Source organism: Diplotaxodon limnothrissa, linkage group LG9, assembly GCF_057381915.1.
Source record: "Diplotaxodon limnothrissa isolate DT_005_m linkage group LG9, D_limnothrissa_male_GT1.1, whole genome shotgun sequence".
In the NCBI taxonomy this organism is placed as follows: domain Eukaryota; kingdom Metazoa; phylum Chordata; class Actinopteri; order Cichliformes; family Cichlidae; genus Diplotaxodon; species Diplotaxodon limnothrissa.
In genome coordinates this window covers 19,256,693-19,273,792 of record NC_140604.1, presented here as the reverse complement: position 1 = coordinate 19,273,792, position 17,100 = coordinate 19,256,693, and the positions used below count along the sequence as shown (strand labels likewise).

General features: G+C 48.3%; 1 protein-coding gene across 1 annotated transcript in view; it reads left to right on the top strand.

Moving 5' to 3' along the window:
- Positions 1 to 11,247: 11,247 nt before the first annotated feature.
- rdh12l (retinol dehydrogenase 12, like) overlaps positions 11,248 to 17,100 on the top strand; it is a 63,072-nt gene continuing 57,219 nt past the window's right edge. The window contains exon 1 of the mRNA XM_085362821.1: positions 11,248 to 11,506. The gene's annotated coding sequence lies outside the window, so the exon portion shown is untranslated. The remainder of the gene's footprint in view (positions 11,507 to 17,100) is intronic.

Below are 17,100 nucleotides of genomic sequence, written 5' to 3'. Positions count from 1 at the left end.
GTGGATATTTTAATAGTGAAATAAATGTATATTTACAACTTAAATGTGCTTTTTGATTTGTGTGTTTATTTATTTCATCATTATTAATGTTAATGTCTCTTCTTATTCACTCATGCAGCATAGGCTAGCAACATGACAGCTAATATCATAATTGTGAACATGCAGCTTTAGTGAACTTTGCTGTTTATACAAATGGAAAGCAATGTGTGACGGCAAAAACTGAGATTTAATCAAACTCCCTACATATCACCAAAAATCACCAAATTTATTCAGTAACAGCAGCAAAACTTTGATCCCCAAAAAAAGAACAGGGGTTTTCATGAACAGGAGACTCTTGAAAGACATTTGAAATACAAAATCATCAAACTACTGTTTACTCTCAGACCTACAAATTCTTCCCTGCAGATCTGCTAAAATTTGATATGCTATATTTTCCTACCTTTGTTCTGTTTTTACACCAGATACTGCCTGTTTTTTTTTTAAAAAATCAAGACTTAAAAACCCAACAAAGAACCACATCATACTAAATAATGAGAAATAAAGATATGTAGTCAGTCAAAGGTACACCCTCTTTACTTTTGAGGGTTTATGTATTATGACATAATAAAAAGTCATTGGTCCTTTACCAGATGAGCTATAGTATATGATGTATGACACTGTGAATTTAGTGAACATTAAGCCAAAATGCAAATTGCTTCCACTGGAAATAAGAATTCTTAATTAAAAGAGTAAAGAGAAGTCAGCTGCTGCAAATCAAAAGCATCTCATTAACTTGATTAAATGGTTGGCAAATGTGAGCTCATCGACAAAAGCAGACGTTTTGTCATTTTGCTGGTGTGAAGCATTCAGTTGTGTCAGCACAACGCCAAAGAGGAAAGACGTCTGCAATGATCTTACAGAAACAGTTACTGCTGCCTGTAAATCTGGGAAGGGTTACAAAGCCATTTCTAAACAATCTGAAATCCATCATTCTACAGTGAAAAAGTTTATTCACAAGTGAAAAGCATTCAAGACTGCAGTCAGCCTTCCCATCTGTGGACTCCCAGCAAATTCACACCAACCCGTGCAATGCTCAGAGAAATTAAATGTTAGGGTTATGACCCTACAGTTAGAAAAAGGCTGAACAAGTATGTCCTGTTTGGTAGGGCTTCCAGGAGAACGCTTCTTCTTTCTAAAAGGAACATAGGTTTGCAAAGTTGCATCTCTTTAAACCACAAGACTTTGGGCCAAAGCCACAAAATGTCAGTCTTTTAATACTAAACTACTGCACAGCACTTATTCCTTTCACATGCATTCATGTTGCTGCTTTGTCCGCAGCCGTCTGGATTCTGTTTAACTTCTTTGCATTTTCCTAATATTACATTTTCTCTTTTTTTCTAAAATCGGTCGCTTTGTTAGAAGAGGATCTTTCCATGTTTGTAGTTGGTCACATGAGGGGAGACCCCACGTTAACTTCGCGAGTTGATAACCAGGTTTGTGTGAGCATTTATCTTTGCCAATGTCAGAGTGAATCCAAATAATGGAATAGTACCGTGAGTATGAAGAACTCATTTTGTAATCTAGAGTCAACCTGAATTTACTGATCTTTTTTCGTCAGCATGGGTATGTTCCAGGGTGACAATGCTATTATTCATTGCACTCAGACTGTGAAAGAGTGGTTCATGGAGTTTCGTTTTACACATCGGTTGGCCATTTCAGAGTTTAGACCTTTGTATACAATTTATTTATGCAGTGGAACATTATATTGCATTATCCAACCATATTTTATGAGCTAATGTTACAAAGAGAACCAGAGAGGGTGTGGTAGAGAGGCCAGGACTGCTGGCTTAGTGAAGTAGAACCGATCAAATCTCGCTGTGGTGGCAGCTTTACACTCGGTATGACCCAGGTTGATAGAGGGTGCCCAGTCTGGATCACATTCCAGCATTTTGTAGGCTGGTTTTCCTACAAAACACAACAAACATTAGCCCGCAAAGCCGCAGTGAACAAAGCAGCGTAGCGCACCGAATTCAATTCAAATCAATATAAGACTTATTTGTAACCTACATCAATAATTATGTTATGATAAATTACGTAATAAATTCAAATTCAAATTTTATTTGTCACGTACACAGTCATACACAGTACGATATGTAGTGAAATGCTTGGACAACTGCTCGTGACCTAAAGAAAACAAAAAAGGAAAAGGCTATGAATAAGATAGGAAATAAATATGAAAAATTAAAAAGGGTAAATTTAACTAGGAAGGAATAAAATATAAATTAAGGTTAAAAATGAAATAACTGTACAACACAAATTAGAATGAAGGGTAAATTTAACTGGGAGAATAAGATAAAATATATAAATTAAAGTTGAAAATAAAATAACTGTACAACAAAATACACAATATAGAACTATATAAGAATGTATGAAGAAATATAAATAAATATATACACAATAACAGCAGCATATACACAATAACAGCAGCGTGATTTAAGTAATGAAGTGAAACAATGTCCAGAAAGTCCAGTGTGTGTAAGAACTGTATGTGTGGGTCAGTATTGTGTGGTGGTGTGATTGAGAGACCGTATCGCCTGCGGGAAGAAGCTCCTCCTCAGTCTCTCTGTGTTGGTCTTCAGGGAGCGGAATCGCTTTCCTGACCTCAACAGAGAGAACAGTCTGTTGTTGGGATGGCTGAGGTCCTTCACGATCTTCCTGGCCTTGGTCCGGCACCGCCTGCTGAGATTGAGTGCAGGTCAGGGAGCTCGGAGCGGATGGTGCGCTCAGCTGACCGCACAACCCTCTGTAGAGCTCGTCTGTCCTGCATGGTGCTGTTCCCGAACCAGGTTAAGATGTTTCCCGTCAGGATGCTCTCTATGGTGCAGGAGTAAAAGTTCCTGAGCACCTTGGAGGGCAGTTGGAAGTCTCTCAAGCGTCTGAGGTGGTAGAGACGCTGACGGGCCTTTTTCACCACGGTGATGTGAACTCCGAGGTATTTGAAGCTGTCCACTCTCTCCACTGGGCACTCGTTGATGACAGGGGTCTGGTAGTTCCTCTCCTGCTTAGTGCTGAAGTCCACTATCAGCTCCTTTGTCTTACTGACGTTTAGAAGGAGGTTGTTCCTCTGGCACCAGTTCTCCAGATTCCTAATCTCCTTCAGGTAGGCCGTCTCGTTGTTATCAGAGATCAGGCCCACCACGACGGTGTCGTCAGCAAACTTGATGATGGTGGTGGAGCTGGTAGTGGCCACACAGTCATATGTGTACAAAGAGTACAGCAGGGGGCTCAGAACACACCCCTGGGGGGCTCCAGTGCTGAGAGTGGTGGAGGCTGAGACATGTCCGCCCATCCTTACTGCCTGTGGTCTGCCAGTTAGGAAGTTGGAGATCCACAGACACATAGATGAGCTGAGTCCCAGATGCTCCAGCTTGGTGGTGAGTGTGGAGGGAATTATGGTGTTAAATGCAGAGCTGTAGTCTATGAAGAGCATTTTAACATAATTCCCCCTTCTAGTGTCCAAGTGAGTGAGTGATGTGTGGAGGAGATGAGAGATGGCATCGTCTGTGGAACGATTTGGACGGTAAGCGAACTGTAGTGGGTCCAGTGTGTCTGGTAGTGAAGAAATGATGAAGTCTCTGACCAGGCGTTCAAAGCACTTCATCACTACTGAGGTGAGGGCTACAGGGCGATAGTCATTGAGAGAAGCAGGGTGGGGTTTCTTCGGGACAGGAACAATGATGGACTCTTTGAAGCATGTGGGGATCACCGACTGAGATAGAGAGATGTTGAATATCTCAGTGAACACAGGAGCTAGCTGGTATGCGCAGTCTCTTAGGATACGACCTGGGATGCCGTCTGGTCCTGCTGCTTTCCTGGTGTTCACTCTCTTGAAGGCTCTCCTTACTTCATGCTCGGAGATGACGAGCACGTTTCCGGTGCTGGCAGTATCTTCCTGTCTGCAGCCGTTAGCACCGCTAACACTAGCATTGTTGGAGTCCTTAGCTGCAGCCTCGAAGCGAGCATAGAAAGTGTTCAGCTCGTCTGCCAGAGTCACGGCCGCGTTCGTCATACCGGTTGTTGGTGCTTTATAGTCCGTTATTGTCCTTAGTCCCCGCCACAGGCTCCTAGAGTCACTCTGTTGGAGTTGTGACTCTAGTTTCCTCCCGTAGCGCTGCTTCGCCTCTTTCACCGCCCTCCGCACGTTATATGACGCAGCTTTGTACGGGTCCATGTCCCCCGTCATGAGTCCCGTGTTGTAGGCAGCGGTGCGGGATCTCAGAGCGTCGCGGATGGTTTTATCCACCCATGGCTTCTGGTTGGGAAACATTGTGATAGTCTTTGTCTCCACGGTATCATCCGCTAGTTTCCCGATGAATCCCACAACCGCTTCCGTAAACACGTTGACATCATCATCTGAGCTGTTTCTGAACATGCCCCAGTCTGCGTCATCGAGTGCGTCCTGTAACGCGGCCACCGATTGATCCGTCCAGCGCGCGACCTTCCTCTGAACCGGAACTTCCTGTTTCAGCCTTTGTTTGTAACTACAAAAGAAGACTTTGTGGAAATGCTTGGAGCAGACTAATATGTAAGCTGGAGTGTTCTGGAACGTTATATTTGGTCTTGGAATGGCTGCAATCCAGGTCATCCGTCGGCTCTTTGTTACTTCGTAAACATGGCTTAAACGATTTCTCCTCCACGACGTAATCCGATAACAGCCGATCTCTTTACCCGTAGGCTTCCTGTGGCTGTCATGCAACCGGCTACTGCAGTTAATATTAATACAACAGCTTCTTGCCATTTTTTGTGTTTCTTTTTATCGCTGTGTGACTGTTTTCATTTGAAAGCCTGCGTGCGCTAGTACCGTTTGCAACTCGTTCCCAGAATCCTTTGTGGTTTTACCCCTGAATGACATCACATTTTCAGTCTCTATCCTGTCGTTAAGTCTGACGTCACTAGCCATGTCTGGGCCTAAACTCCGCTGCAGGTTCATATATCAAACGATCACTATGGCATTACTGAGAGTTGAAAAATTGTCTAAAGTCTTTCATCTTTAATAAAATGATCAGCATTGCTGCTCTCCCAGGTGTAACAATTGAGTTTAACATCCAGGCATCCATGAAAACAGAATTTATGACATTTAACGGTGTCAGGCTCAGGAGGGACTCGGAGGCAGACCGTCACTTAAGTTCGTGATTTATTTACACACACAGACACCAGGTGCGAATATATACAGGTGAGGGGGCACAGGAAGAGGGTCTCCGGGAAGCACAGGCACGGGAAGAAGAGGGCTATGTACAACATCCACTGAAGCTCAGGTAGCTCGGACTCCGGCTTTAGCTCACCAACGGCGGTCCTCAGGCTGGCGAGAATCCTGGCACAGAGAGGAAAGGCAGGTGAGTAGTGGCACGACAGAAACTCGAAAAACGGCTCAGATAAGTGATGACACTGACGAGTGTTACACAATAATCCAGCGAGGAAGCACTCTCAGCAGCCGCCTTAAGAAGTGAGTGAGATGATTGCTTGCAGGTGTCCGAGCCAGGGGCTGGAGCCGTCATGACTCCGCCCCGGTAGAGCGCAGTGCAGGGGAGAGAGAGAGATGCAGCACAACAAAAACACTTGTAGCCATACAGAGTCAGCCGAGAAGGCACAGGGTCATGACAGTACCCCCCCCTCAACGGGAGCCCCTCGGCGACCCACCTGGCTTACCCGGATGCCGCCGGTGAAACTCGCGGAGCAGACCAGGAGCCAGAACCGCCGACCGGGGCACCCAGGAACGTTCCTCTGGCCCGTAGCCCTCCCAGTCCACCAGGTACTGGACGCCCCGCCCCCGCCGCCGAGAGTCCATAATGCGGGTGATGTTAAACACTTCCTGCCCATCCACGAGCCGGGCGGGCGGAGGGGGCCCGGAAGGAGGGCACAACGGGCTGGAGAGCACGGGCTTGACCTGGGAGACATGGAAAACATTATGGATACGCATATTGCGAGGCAGCTTCAGACGGACGGATACCGGATTGACCAGGGCCTCAATCTCAAACGGACCGATGAAAGCCGGGGAAAGTTTCTTCGACTCTGCACGAAGGGGAACAAAGCGTGAGGAGAGCCATACCTGTTGCCCAACTGTATAGGCAGGCGCAGGGATCCGGTGGCGGTCAGCGATCTCCTTATTGCGCTCCGCCGTCCGCAGCAGAGCGGCTCGGGTGGACCGCCAGGCCCGGCGGCACCTGCGGAAATGATGTTGTACCGATGGGACGGCATGCTCACCCTCCACGGCCGGGAACAGGGGTGGTTGGTAGCCCAATGAGGCTTCGAACGGCGACAGTCCAGTGGCTGAAGAGGTCAGGCAGTTGTGGGCGTACTCAATCCAGGGGAGCTGCTCGCTCCAAGTGGCCTGGTTGAGAGAGACGACACAGCGGAGTGCCGCTTCGAGCTCTTGGTTGGTACGCTCGGCCTGTCCATTGCTCTGAGGGTGGAAGCCCGAAGAGAGACTGACCGCGGCGCCGATCTGCACGCAGAACTCCTTCCAAACCCGAGAGGTAAATTGGGGTCCCCGGTCGGAAACGATGTCCATCGGAATGCCATGAAGCCGGAAGACGTGGGTGGTGAGCAGCTGGGCGGTCTCCAGGGCTGTAGGGAGCTTGGGGAGGGCGATGAAATGAGCCGACTTAGAAAAACGGTCAACAATAGTGAGGATGGTGGTGTTACCGGATGACGGTGGGAGCCCCGTAACGAAGTCCAGCGCTATGTGAGACCATGGCCGTCCTGGCGTGGGGAGTGGTTGAAGAAGCCCGGCGGGTGGTCGGTTGGGACGTTTGTTCCGGGCACACGTGGTGCACGCCATAACGTACTCCCTGGCGTCCTTGTCCAAGGTGGGCCACCAGAAAAACCGCTGCAGGAAGGTGATGGTGCGGCGGGCTCCTGGATGACAGGTGAACCGGGCAGTGTGGCCCCAGTGGAGTACCTGAGGTCGGACAGCAGCAGGGACAAACAACCGACCAGGGGGGCCCGTCCCCGGGTCGGGGTCAGTATCCTGGGCCTCGCGCACGAGAGCTTCGATCTCCCATGTGACAGCTCCAACAACACAGGTAGCTGGAAGAATCGGTTCTGGATCGGAGTCTCCTTCCGTACTGGAAAACTGACGGGAGAGTGCATCGGGCTTCACGTTGCGCGACCCTGGTCTGTAAGTGATGGTGAAATTGAATCTTGTGAAGAAGAGGGCCCACCTGGCTTGTCGTGAATTTAGGCGTTTGGCGGACCGGATGTACTCAAGGTTCTTATGGTCGGTCCACACGATGAATGGGTGTTCCGCGCCCTCAAGCCAGTGCCTCCACTCCTCCAGGGCCAGTTTGACCGCTAGCAGCTCCCGATCACCGATGCCGTAGTTCTGTTCTGCGGGTGAGAGACGACGAGAAAAGAATGCACAGGGATGGAGCGTACCTTCAAATCGTTGAGACAGAACTGCTCCCACTCCAGAGTCCGAAGCATCCACCTCCACCACGAACGGTTGCCTGAGGTTGGGCTGACGGAGGATGGGGGCGGTAGTGAACTTCTCCTTTAGTAGGGAAAAGGCCTCCTGAGCAGAGAGGTCCCACTGAAAAGGAACTTTGGGAGAGGTAAGCGCAGTGAGAGGTGAGGCGATCTTACTGTAGTCCTTTATGAAGCGTCGGTGGAAGTTGGCGAATCCTAGGAACCGTCGGAGTTGCTGGCGGTTCGGCGGTTGAGGCCAGTCCACCACGGCCCGGACCTTCTCGGGGTCAGGTTTGAGATCCCCCTGAGAGATGATATAGCCAAGGAAGGCCACAGTGTCAACGTGAAATTCACATTTCTCCGCTTTCACGAACAACCGGTTCTCCAGGAGGCGCTGCAGGACCTGCCTCACGTGACTCTCGTGCTCCGCCTGGGACTTAGAGAAAATGAGAATATCATCAAGGTACACAAAAGCACATCGATTAATAAAATCCCTCAGAACATCGTTAACAAGGGCCTGGAAGACCGCGGGCGCATTGGTTAAGCCAAAGGGCATGACGAGATACTCATAGTGTCCGATATGAGTGTTGAAAGCGGTCTTCCACTCATCTCCCTCCCGGATCCTCACCAGGTGGTAGGCGTTTCGCAGGTCCAGTTTGCTGAACACCATGGCCCCCTGGAGTAGTTCGAAAGCAGAATTAAGGAGGGGAAGAGGGTACTTGTTCTTTACTGTGATCCTGTTGAGGCCGCGGTAATCAATACATGGCCGGAGCGTCTTGTCTTTTTTTGCAACAAAGAAGAATCCTGCCCCCACGGGGGAGGATGACGGGCGAATTAACCCAGCAGCCAGAGAGTCGTTGACGTATCTCTCCATGGTTTCCCTTTCGGGCTGTGTGAGGCTGTAGAGGCGGCCAGAGGGGAGAGGCGCCCCAGGGAAAAGATCAATGGCACAGTCATAGGGCCGGTGTGGTGGAAGCGAGCCCGCCTCATCCTTACTAAAAACTGCTGCGAGGTCATGATAGACGGAAGGAACCGAAGACAGCTCCGGTGACTTTGAAGGCTTCCCGGGGGGTGGAGAGGGAGCAGATGGCGTGGCGGCCCGAAGGCAGGTCATGTGGCAGCCCACACCCCACCCCATAACTTGCTCCTTCTTCCAGTCGATGTGTGGGTTGTGTTGTGAAAGCCATGGATAACCTAGTACGAGCGGGGTTACTGGAGCCTTAAACACACAGAAACAAACGTTCTCAACGTGGTTACCGGAGAGAGTGAGTGTGACAGGTAGGGTGACGTGCGTTATGTCAGGCAACCGGTGACCAGACAGGGCGGACACGCGGAGAGGATGAGGCAGTGGTCGTGTGCCAATGCTGAGCTTGGAGACTAGCGACGCATCAATGAAATTCTGTTCTGCACCAGAGTCAATTAACACAGAGAGGGAATGGGACAACGACCGGAGGGTGAGTTTAGCAGGCAGCAAGAGACGGGGAAGAGGCTTGTTGCTGGACAGGTCGCCCACCAGTACCCTCTCAATTACTGGCGGGCGCCCCCTTTTGCCAGCGCCGGGCAGGCAGAGATGTAATGCCCCTTGCGACCGCAATACAGACACTCACCCGCGGAAAACCGGCGTTGTCGCTCCGCAGGGGTGAGTCGAGAACGTCCCAGCTGCATGGGTACCTCCTCCTCAGTTCCAAAAGCTCTAGCCTCCCGTGCGTCGGGTTGGGGCTCCCGAAAAGCCAGGGGCTCGCGAAACTGCTGTCTTCGTGAGCTCTGGCGCGCCCGCAGGCGATCATCCACCTGAATACACAGGGACATCAAAGCATTTAGAGAAGCAGGAAGCTCACGCATCATTATCTCATCCTTGAGCTCTTCGCGGATATTATTTAACAGAGTGGTCTTCAGGGCCTCAGGTCCCCATTTGGTCTGTGCAGCTAGAGTCCAGAAATCAACAGAAAAGTCAGCCATGCTTCGCCTACCTTGCTTCAGATTAATCAAACGATAGCCAGCTGCCTCTGTACTAGAGCCTTTATCAAACACCGACTTGAAGCGCGACAGGAAGTCGTCATAAGACATTCCGGGGCAAGCCTGCAGCTGGGCCTGGGCCCAGGCCAGGGCTCGATCACGTAGTAGCTGGGTGACGTAAGCGATCTTAACCCCGTCAGAAACAAACACATGGGGCAGTAATTGAAAGTGCATAGAACACTGCAACAAAAATCCCGCACATTTTCCCATCTCCCCAGAAAAAGCCTCAGGTGAAGGCAAAAGCTTATCCAGCGAAACCGCGGAGGCTACTGATGATACCACGCTAGCAGCCTGGGTAGCTGTGGCTGTTGTAGTGACGGCAGGAGCGTGCGTTACCTGGGGAGGGGCCGCGGGAGGCTGGTCCTCGGCCAGCGGAATCCGTTGGGCGAAGGCCTGCGTTAGAGACGCCACGTCTCCGCTGAGCTTCACCAGCATTTGCTCGTGTCGGTGCAGAAGCTCCTCCAGAGACATAGGGGCTGTCGCTGCCGAGGCTGGGCCTGCTGAGTCCATAGCGGTGGCTGGATTATTCTGTCAGGCTCAGGAGGGACTCGGAGGCAGACCGTCACTTAAGTTCGTGATTTATTTACACACACAGACACCAGGTGCGAATATATACAGGTGAGGGGGCACAGGAAGAGGGTCTCCGGGAAGCACAGGCACGGGAAGAAGAGGGCTATGTACAACATCCACTGAAGCTCAGGTAGCTCGGACTCCGGCTTTAGCTCACCAACGGCGGTCCTCAGGCTGGCGAGAATCCTGGCACAGAGAGGAAAGGCAGGTGAGTAGTGGCACGACAGAAACTCGAAAAACGGCTCAGATAAGTGATGACACTGACGAGTGTTACACAATAATCCAGCGAGGAAGCACTCTCAGCAGCCGCCTTAAGAAGTGAGTGAGATGATTGCTTGCAGGTGTCCGAGCCAGGGGCTGGAGCCGTCATGACTCCGCCCCGGTAGAGCGCAGTGCAGGGGAGAGAGAGAGATGCAGCACAACAAAAACACTTGTAGCCATACAGAGTCAGCCGAGAAGGCACAGGGTCATGACAAACGGAGTTAGAAGTTAGCAGGAAGTTAGCTCGCTAGCTTCTATCTAAATACAATATAGCATGTCCTGACTGCGGGGTTTTGGAAACAAATTAAAATGTACAGCTCTGTTATCACTTCCAACATAAATGAAGACAGAAAACTAAACAGCAGTGACGTTTGTAGGGTTACTGAAGTTTGGCTAGCTGGTATATAATGATGTGCTACGTGACCACTAGCGACACAGCTATGTTAGCATAATATAAACAAGCTAACTTTTTTTCTACTCGATAAAAGTTAACGTGAGTGTTCTCGGTGATCAGGAACAAATGTAATCGCATGGCAGGATGCTGTAAAAGGACCAAACTTCAGCCAGGAGAACAACTGAGATAATCCATCCATAATACGAGGTTAGTCATTCATATACTGCTGCATGGGATGGGCTGTAGTTACATCCTAAGGTTTTAAAAACTGAGCTTAAATAAATGATTAGCGGTAATAAAAGCCGAGGGAGGTCAACAGTGATCACTGACTGTTTTAGGAGCTTTTTGAGATTAAATAGAAGAAAATACAAAACATTAAACATGTTAACAACACAAAAGCCATATTAAACGCAGACTACTTTAGGCCCAGAAGTAGGATTCGTCACGTCATCACTTAACGACCGGATTGGAGAAAAGAAAACCAGTAGCTGTGGTTGAGTATAACCTGTTTTATTGTGAAAGGGGGTTCTGAAACAGGAAGTAAACAATAAAGGTCGGAGTTTGAGTGCTCTACAAGGTGTCGCTTGAATCCTTGCCTAAAACCACGACAGTAGCCTGTCTATTGTCCATAAGTGTTGGTCAGCTTCCACGCTGCAGTGCACTGTTTCAATCAGTAATGGAATTTCACCCTCTGTGGAAATGTGAGAAACTCCTACCTCCTCACAGCTCTTACAAACCCTCAGCAGGAAAATGTGACAGACTACTGTGAGCCGAGCTCTTCTGCCAAGCCTTTCTCAGCTCTTCTTGAGGCTCCGGGAAAAAGTAAGCCCGTGTAACATGTACAGAAAAAAATGAGCTTGACCACACAGAGTTTTGCATAGAGCTGGACTTGTAAACATTATACGTGCAGTCCACAGTATGTTCTTAGTGACCCCAGTGTAGCATGTGTCTGCCATAAAAATCAATTTAAAAGAGTGACTGCTGAAAAGTCTTTCTCACTAACACACACACAGACTGAATGATAAATCAGGGAATAACAAAACAAATCTTTGGCACAAACCTAAATTGTAAAGTATCTTTAGGACCATGAGTGAAAACTTTTATACACTGTCATCTGCAGGAGTGATATTCTAGTTCAGCGAGTGATATCCAGAGATAATCGGATTCAAGTTTTTATCTTGAAGCAGTGAAGAGCATGTCTGTTTTGTTATGCCATGATTGTGAGGTATGTGGAGCTGCCATAGGTTCTCTTGGATTTTGGCTTTTTTTCCTGGTACTGGGTGTCTACTTCTGTTCCCATTGTTATTGCACCCGTTAAGAAGGGTTTTTAAAAGTGATGGTTGTAAAGTCATTTAAAACAGCAATTCATTTCCTAAAAAAAGGTTGGATAATGCATCATTATGATTCTGGTTACCAATTATGTTTACAGTCCTGTGAAAAACTAGGTTCACACCATGATTCAGTAACTCGCAGAACCACCTTTAGCAGCAATACATCAAAGTAAACTTTTTCTTTATGACTTTAACAGTCCCTCACATCATCACTGAGGTCTGGACGTTGACAGGGCTTTTGGGATGATTTGTTTTTCAGCCATTCTGTTGTAGATTTGCGGCTGTGCTTCTGATCACTGTCCTAGAGTTGCATGACCTAGCTTTAGCTGTCAGATGGCTTCACATTTGAGTTTGTTATACAGAAGAGTTCATGATTGACTTAATGAACTGGCATGAGGTGTCTGTTCTGTCCAAAGAAAATGTTTGAGAAGTTTTGCTGAAATTTTGCTGATAATATATTTCTCTTTTTACATGTTTCAGTCATTTTTCCCAACAATAGCTAGCTAGCTTGTTTAGCTAGCAGCAGAAAAATTTTAATATTAAAAAATAAATTTAAAATAAAAATAAATAAATAAATAAATAAAAAGACACACAAACTGCATAAAGGATCAGATAAACACTACAAATTCTCCACTTAGTCAGCTGTTTTCTTACTCAACTAACGTTAACTGCTGCAAACTGTTTGTTTTCACTGGTTTCAACCACCAACACAAACCATAAACCTAAAAACAAATACAGTCATGTGAGAATGAAAGTTTTACAGCCGTACTTATAGCCCTATGAAAAACTATTAACTTTGACTGGACTCACATTTGACTTTGGTTATCTAGACATTGTTCCAGAAGCCTTGTGACTTGTTCAGATTTGGTTCTGTTCATCTGGATGTAGTGTTTTCAGTGGGAGAAACCTTTCATCACTCATCCAGCTGACTTCTTCAGTAACTGACCTGACAGCCCGTTGTTCGTCAGTGGTGCTAGTTTCACTCATTGTGCAAATGTACTGTTTATAAGGTTGTTTAAACCTGCAGTCAGCTGAGACTCAAGAAGTCCCTTGGATAAGTGACAAAACATTTCCCCCACTGAAAACACTACGTCCAGATGAACACAATCAACTTTTTGGGATTTCATATCTGGATGATTGGTAATTATCAAGACATAACTCATGTATCATTTTCATTTTAGAGAAAATAGCCTTTCTCCTGGCAACCCTTCCAAATGAGACCTACCTGTTTAGTCTTCTTCTAATTGTACAGTAATGAGCTTTAACATTTAACGTGCTTACTGAGGCATGTAAAAGCTGTGATGTAGCTCTGGGGGTTTCGCAGTTTCTCTGAATATTGCATTTTTTGACCTTGGGGCAAACTTGCTAAATCACCCACTCCTGGGAAGATTGTGCCATTGTGTTAAAACACACCTGAATGCATCAGACCAGCAAACTGGTCTGATAAATTCAAGCTTTGACTGCCCCTCTGTTAAAAGCCAACTGTACTGGATAGAATCCTATGAAAACTTCCTTTTTCACATGACTGAAATAAAGGTTAATATAGCTGATAACTCTATGTGTATGGCTCTCCTGTACTAGCAGGAAAGTCATACATGCTAGAAAATGTGGCTCACACTTTTAGAAAGCTTAACCTGTTAAAATCACTTGGAAAACCATATTATCAAAGCTTAATTATCTTTTGAGCTACACCCCACAAAATATCCGAACCCATTCTATGAATGAAACTAGAGTATTTCCATCCGTCTTGCTATATATAAATAATATGCACGATCACCTCAATCCTTCTCTTTCTTTACAGCTTCCTTTTTCCTTGTTCCTCCACCAGCTCTCCTTTTGTGTTGCTTCTTTTCATCTCACTTAGTATTGTGACAGCTGGGCGAGAGGAAAAGTCCTGCTGTGTGCCATCATGCAGTACAGATGTTACCACACTTATTTGTTTGCCTCCTTCAACACATACCTTCATAAACTGATGAGACTTGAACACAAGGCCTGATCACTGAGTGTGCAACATGAGTGGCTGTGAAGGTCAGAAACTCCAATGTCATAACAGATTTCCATTACTTACACTGGCTTGAGCGCTGTTAAATGGATGAGACCATGATAGCGTACTGGGGTTTAAATAGATTTTATTGAATTTGTAAGGTGGGGAAAAACAAATTAAGGCTAATTCTTTATGGTCAGTGAATACCGTAGATTTGGCACATGCCACTGTCAGCATGTCACTCTTTTCCCTTCCAGGTTTCTGACAAGTGGTGCAGGTTGTTGCATAATCAAGTATAGCAGGCGGGTGACATACATTAAGTACGCAGGATATAAATAGTCATGCATAATCTCTGAGAAGAGAGGATAAGAGCTTCCAAGGAGAAAGATCTGTAAATGAACAATACTGCAGTCAAGTCAGTAGATCCGACGTAGCACTTCTGCGTGATTGTCATTTCAATTTCACTTGATTTTATTCAGTCAGGGGTCGTAAACAAGACCCAACCTTTTCTGGTTTAATTTAATCTGGTTGTCCTTGATTTCACAGTATTGTAGCATCTGCCAGATGGCAGGAGTGTGAACAGTGTGTGCTGTGTTTTGGGTGCGGTCCTTGATGATGTTGTGTGCCCCTTTTCTGACCCGAGTGTTGTAAATGTCCTGTAGTGGTGGGAAGGGTACTCCGTAGATGAATTGTGCTGTTTTAATGACACGCTGGATAGCCTTCCTATCCTGAGTGGTGCTTTTCCCCTACCACACTCTGATGGAGTTTGTCAGAATATTCTCCACTGTGCATCTGTAAAAGTTGCTGAGCAGTTTGGAGGTTAATCCAAATTTAACAACTTGAAAATGTCTGTCTGTAAACAACTCAGCCAGCTCTGAAGGGCGGACTCTCAAAGCACGGCCGGGGATGTTGTCAGGGCCGGCTGCTTTTCGGGGTTAGTCCTCCTCAGACCCTTGCATACCTCAGTTGACGTCACAGTGAGTGAAGAACTCTGTGCTGCCTGTGCTGGTAGAATCCCTCTGTGTTGGTTGGTGTTGAGGTTGTCAAAGCTAGCGTAGAACTCATTCAGCTCGTCTGGTAGCGCGTTGCAGCTGACTGTGACCCTGCTGCTAATCTGCTGGAAATCAGTGATGTGTTGCAAGCCTTGCCACATGCATTGAGAATCCGAGTTGTTGTAGTATTGTCATGGTCCTGGGCCATGTTGGCCCAGTGTTCTTAGTTTTCTTGTATGTTTGTATTATGTTCCTTATTTAGGCCATGTTTCCTGAGTTGCCCTGCTGTGTTGTTCCCTAAGTGTTTTCCCTTCATGGCTTTTACCCCCTGTGTGCCCCTCTGTGTATCTGTGAGCCCTTGTCTCTCCTTATGTTTTATTCCATGTTTCCCCTGCCCATTATGTCTAAGTTCTCCCCGTGCTCTCTCTCCCCCCTGTGTGCCCTCTATGTATTTATGAGCCCTCGTCTCCCTTTGTGGTTGTTTCATGTTTCCCCAGCCCGTTATGTCTGTGTTTTCCCCGTGCTCTCTCTCCTCCTGTCTGAACCTCTGTGCCTGTACATGTCATGTTCAGTTCACCCCGCCCTGTCTCGTTATGATTATCAGTGTCACCTGTGTTCCCCGTGTGTGCCCACTTTCCTCGTTTACCCTCTGTGTATTTCTGTCTGAGTCTCCCTCTGTTCGGCGTCGCGTTCTCCCTCATGCTGTGTGTGATTCCCCTGTGTTCCTTGGTGAGCTTTATGTTAGTTTTTCCCAGTTTAGTTTTGTATTGTTTCTCGTGGCCAGCAATAAAGCTGTGTTTTTTGAGTTCATCCCCGTGTGTGTGAGTTTTGCGATTGGGTCCTCATCCTGCCTGCCACACAGCGAACCATGACAGAAGAACGCGACCACGATATGGACCCAGCAATTCACAACCCCTCCGCTGACCTCCGGGAGGATCTGATTTATACAGTGGAGTATCACTGTCAGGAGTGGGTGGTGCTGCCCGAGGGTGAGTACCGGGAGACCGTAGCCGTCCGCCTACAGCGGATGGTGTCCGGACTCCCGTGGCTATTCGGCGCGCTCCACCCCCACATCCAGGACTTCCTCGTCTCCACTGTAGGCGTCCTCCCGGAGCGGTCGCTCCTGTACGAAGAGCCGGAGGATGTTCAGCCCGGCCCGCTGACGGATTCGCGGCCCGGCTCGTCTCCTCCCCCTTCCCGGAGAAAACGGCGTTCACGTCGTCGCTGTTCCCGAGCAGCGGAGCAGTTTTCACCCCTGGGAGAGAGTGACCGTGTGTCACACTCTCAGCCCGAGCCTTCGGATCCCGGACTTCTTAACCCGTGCACAACTGTGAGTGGCTCTGTTTTTTTAACACCGGACTCGGATAATTCTGTCCCCTTTTGTTTGGACTCCGGAGACACTGTACAGCGACGCACCACCCCACAGCCGGACACTCGGACTTCCAATTCACCTGCTGTGGTGAGTGAGGACTCTGTGTCTTTTCCAGACATAGTGACTGTTCGCTCAGGGGCTGTGTTTTGTGTGGCGGATGTCGACGCGAGCTGCTTATCGCCGGTGCAGCCACCAGCAGCCCAGTTAGCCGCCCCGCAGACACACTCAGCTCAGTTAGCTCCCCCGCAGCTACTCCCAGCTCAGTTAGCTCCCCCGCAGCTACTCCCGGCTCAGTTAGCTCCCCCGCAGCTACTCCCGGCTCAGTTAGCTCCCCCGCAGCTACTCCCGGCTCAGTTAGCTCCCCCGCAGCTACTCCCGGCTCAGTTAGCTCCCCCGCAGCTACTCCCGGCTCAGTTAGCTCCCTCGCAGCCACCCTCAGTTCAGTTAGCTCCCTCGCAGCCACCCTCAGTTCAGTTAGCTCCCTCGCAGCCACCCTCAGTTCAGTTAGCTCCCTCGCAGCCACCCTCAGTTCAGTCTCCAGTGTCACCCCCAGTTCAGTCCCCAGTAGCTCCAGTGCCGCCTGTAGCGCAGGCCCCAGTAGCTCAGCTCCCCGCGTCTCCAGTAGCCCAGTCCCCGATAGCAGTACGGTCCGCTGGTCAGCTTAACATTCAGCCAGGGGTCTCAAATCTCTCTGGCTCTGCATCAGCTCCTGCTGGGATCTCGGATGAGCTCATCCA